General features: G+C 37.2%; 1 pseudogene; it reads right to left on the reverse strand.

Annotated features, from left to right (window-relative positions):
- Positions 1–1,255: 1,255 nt before the first annotated feature.
- LOC124938876 lies at positions 1,256–2,335 on the reverse strand (annotated as a pseudogene).
- Between the last annotated feature and the right edge of the window lie 1,133 nt (positions 2,336–3,468).

The following is a 3,468-nucleotide window of genomic DNA, read 5'->3' on the forward strand; positions in this document are numbered from 1 at the left end:
TCCTTAAAATAGACATGACAAACAAATAATGCTAGTTATACAAAAGAAACAACACATGAGATTACAAGCAAACAATGTCGATGTCATCGCCTTCTTCTTGTAGCATCAAATATGACAAACCTTAACCTACCAATTTGACAAACTTCCTTCAATAATCTAATGGATTTCAACTTCCCCATCGCTACATGGGGATGGCCATTCGCTACATGGGGATGGCCCATCGCTACATGGGGATGGCCCTTCACTACATGGGATGGCCCATCGCTACATGGGGATGGCCCATCGCTACATGGGGATGACCCATCGCTACATGGGGATGACCCATCGCTACATGGGGATGACCCATCGCTACATGGGGATGACCCATCGCTACATGGGGATGACCCATCGCTACATGGGGATGACCCATCGCTACATGGGGATGACCCATCGCTACATAGGGATGGCCCATCGCTATATTGGGATGACCCATCGCTATATTGGGATGTCCCTTCGCTACAAGGGACGACCCTTTATGAGAATCACATGAATCTTCCTTGAAACGAAATCGATTCAAAGCATCATCTGCAAATATCAGCATCGATAAGATGAATAAGATGAACAATAAGAACAACCTCATGGTTTAGGGTTTGAAGATGAACATAATGGAAATAAGAACATAAATCGATCAAGTCACTTGATATTAGAACGAGTTTTCATCGTCGATCTGTATGATGTGTTTGTTTAGGGTTCCACTACCGTGTCGTCGCGAGAGAGAGAACACAGAGTAGAGAGAGAAAAGAAAATAACGAAATGAAAAAAATTGAGTATTTATAATAAGAACCTATTCCTGCGCAATTAAAATTATGTAGTGACCACCGGCGCATTTAGAGCATGTCCAGCCCACAAGACCTCTGCCCATTTATTTTGTCAAATCATTTTTCCACCTCAATTGAAAGCATGTTGTACTTGGGCAAAACACTGCAATGCTTTTGCCCTTTTCTCTGAATAATTAAAATGTTATTTTTATTTGATACTATTTTAAATATTATAAAATTACATTTTTAAAATTATTACAAAATTACATTTTTAAAAATAATAAAATATAAAATATTTTTATAATTTAAAATATATTATAATATTAAAAACATTACTAGAATAATGCAAGTACAATAAAATACATAAAATTTTAAACATTTTGACGGATATTATTGCATTGTGAAATATGCTCCACCAAATCGGTTTGTAATTGACAATATTTTTGTCTGTCACAAATTTAAATATTTTTTTCGATATAATTCTCATACGGAGCAAAAGGTTTCTCTCCCAAATCTGTTTGTGTTAATCCGTTTGTCGTGTCATCGTAAGATGGTAGCGGACCAAATGGAGTAGCATATGTGTCTCTCTCGTCCTCGACAATCATGTTGTGAAGTATAATGCATGCTCTCATTATTTTTGCTAGATCTCCTTTATCCCAGAATCGTGCAGGACCACGTACAATTGCAAAACGAGATTGCAACACACCAAATGCTCGTTCAACGTCTTTTCTTTGACCCTCTTGATATTTAGAAAATAATTTTCTTTTTTCACCTTATGGACGTGGAATTGTTTTGACGAATGTTGGCCATTCAGGATATATTCCATCAGCTAAATAGTACCCCAAGTTGTAATTGTTACCATTCACCGTGTAGTTTATTTCTGGAGCACGACCTTCTAATACTTCATCGAATAAAGGTGACTGTTCTAATACATTTATGTCATTGTTAGAACCGGCAACTCCGAAAAATGCATGCCATATCCATAGATCGGACGATGCAACTGCTTCAAGTAGGAGTGTTGATACCCCTTTGTGACCACTCAAAAACATCCCTTTCCATTCTCTTGGGCAATTTTTCCACTACCAATGCATATAGTCAATACTGCCTAACATACCGGGAAAACCGCGAGCATCCCCCATCCGTAATAGACGTTGTACATCATTCAAGTTTGGTTTTCGCAAGTATTCACTTTCGAAAACCAAAACCACATCAATGAAAAACTTTTTCAAACATTCAATCGCGGTGGACACACCAATTCGCACATAGTCATCAACAACATCAACATATACTCCATAAGCCAACATACGCATGGCTGCAGTGCATTTTTGTAGAGGCGACAATCCTTTCCTTCTCAATGCATCAACCCTTTGTTGGAAATATGGATCAAAATTTGAAAGAGCTTCCACAATACGAAGAAAAATATGCCTTCCCATTCGAAACCTCCTTCGGAATGTCTCTAGAGTATACACTGAATTTTCAACAAAATAATCTCTCACTAGACGTTCATGGCCTGCTTCACGGTTTCTGTATATCGTCATCCAAGGCGTTGATGAAGTGCCTTCTTCGTGAAGTTAATTAAAGAGAATAAGTCGATGTTCTTCGAGAGAATCATCGAAGAAAAACTCTCTAACAAACTCCTTTGATACATTATAATTGTTATCCATATTTGATGGTTTTGAAAAACTTGCAAATAAGATCGCTACAAGTATGATGTTATATAGAGCTTGAAATGAATATATTATAACGACAATATTATAACGGTTATATTCCAACGGCAATATTCCAATAAAAATAACAATGATTACATTCAACGACTAAGATAACAATGATTATATTCAACGACTAAGATCTCCCTTTAGCAATTTGTTCAAGCAACGAAGCGTGAATCTTACGTTGAGTCTCGTTCATCACATTAGTGTCGGCCATAATAATCTTCATGTCCAACTCTTGTTGTTTAAGTTTCGAATCCTTTTGTTAGTTCTTATTAAATTCATCCATCAGAGATAACTTCCTACATGCATCAACTTTTATTTATTCGTATTCTTTAACTGCCTTTATTTTTGCTTTTCCCTTTCCTTTTCTCTTAGCTGCTTTTGTACCTTGGGGACGAACTGGAGATTCCACACCATCATTGGTGTCTGTTGGTGTATCATTGTTAGTTGACGATGAATAAGCTTCGGTACCACTTAATTTAGTTCTCTTTGTACTCCCACTATTTGTTGAAGGGGTTATCCACTTTGGGTGTCTCCGAGCACCCCAATGCTTGTCAAAGTTACACTTCATTTTGTAACGAGTCCTATAGAGTTCATGAGCTGACTCTATCATGTTGTCCAGATTTGAACCACTCCCAATTCTTTGTTCAGCTTGCTCATAGCACGATCCATATTTTTGAGCTCCTTCATTGATTCGTTGTCATCTTCTCCTTATAGCCACAACACCTCTTTTGATAAGACCGAGAATAATATCTTCGCAATATTGATGAATCCGTTCCCAAAATGCTTCGCCTTTTTGGTCGGTACCAATCTGAGAATCGATCGATACATTTAACCAAGTACTAATTAAGAGTTTGTCCTCTTCCCAATTCCATTGAACAGTGTTTTCTCGTATATTTTCAACTTTCACAAAATCATCGTTCAAATCTAAAACATTTCTACTCTTAAAAGTAGAAAAT

Source organism: Impatiens glandulifera, chromosome 5 (genome assembly GCF_907164915.1).
Source record: "Impatiens glandulifera chromosome 5, dImpGla2.1, whole genome shotgun sequence".
NCBI classification, from domain to species: domain Eukaryota; kingdom Viridiplantae; phylum Streptophyta; class Magnoliopsida; order Ericales; family Balsaminaceae; genus Impatiens; species Impatiens glandulifera.